The following is a 1,264-nucleotide window of genomic DNA, read 5'->3' on the forward strand; positions in this document are numbered from 1 at the left end:
CTACTGTTATTCAGGTGTTAGGTTCCTGAGTGGCTGGTGTTGGTTCTGGATTTGCACATGCACAACATTTTGACTGATGGCATGAAATTTCTTCTTTCTTTCTTCTGAAGTTGAGGTTTAGATGGTGTGGACTCTCTCTCTGCCATTGGTTGGATGATACATACCAGATGCTGCTTGGCTTTGGAATGAAGATGACCAGGCAGGTGTTGTCTGGTGGTGAATGAAAAGTTTTTCATATAAAAAGCAGCATTCAATGCTTAGATCTGTTAGTTAAGAGTGCATGCTTGTTGTAAAAATATTCTTTGTGCAGGAAAATAACAAATTCTGATATTTGCCTGCACATAATGTTATGTATATAGTTTGTATGTAAGTATATTTAATTTTAAGAAATGTATATAATTCTGATATTTTACTACATTTAATGTTATAAAGGCAGAAGAAAAGCTAGTCTTCTCTGTGATTCCAATTGTTTTGAAAAGTGTTGAAGGATGTGAAAGTTTACAAGTTCAAGTAATGTATGTGTGAAAGTTTAGAACTGATACAAAATTTTATTATAACTGTAAAATGTACACAATACCTTCTCTATGTTCTTGATTTTTGTTGAAATGTTTGAATAAGACATATTACACAAAAAAAGCAAAAGGATAGTTAGAAATTGTGATATTTTAACTATAATAAGATATATCCACTTCTAAAATCATGCATAGTTTATTTTAATCACTTTATGCACATGTAGATGGCACGTCACCACTAAAATTGAGTTACTGGAGTGGGACTATTTATTGTTTTTCTTGCATATGATATGTTTTACTTCTAAATTGTAACTGCTAGAGTAAGCCTTCCAATCTCTTTTGTGCTGGAAAGTTGAGTTTTAGTCTGTTTAAATTTCATAATTTTTAGGTGCAAATACAGCTCAGTTACTAAGCTTAATGAATTATAGTGGAATTCAGTGGTTATCATTATTGTAGTTTTTGAATATTTTGGTTATTCCAATATATATTTAAAACCTTTACAAAAATTTTGTTTCATGTTTTCTATGTTTGAAATATCCTAAAGATTAATAAGCTATAACAAGCATCATCCAGGTGGAAAGGTTGTAGCTGGAAAAGACAATTGCTTTCTTTACTTCTTCATTTCCTGTTTTATGTTTTAAGAAAAATAAGTTTAATAACATGTTTGAAAATGTTAATAAACTATGTAGATATGTAATGTACAATAATTGCAATGTGGCTGTATTTTACAAAATATTAGGCGCTAAAACACA

This window comes from Tachypleus tridentatus, unplaced genomic scaffold (genome assembly GCF_004210375.1).
Source record: "Tachypleus tridentatus isolate NWPU-2018 unplaced genomic scaffold, ASM421037v1 Hic_cluster_2, whole genome shotgun sequence".
NCBI classification, from domain to species: Eukaryota; Metazoa; Arthropoda; class Merostomata; order Xiphosura; family Limulidae; genus Tachypleus; species Tachypleus tridentatus.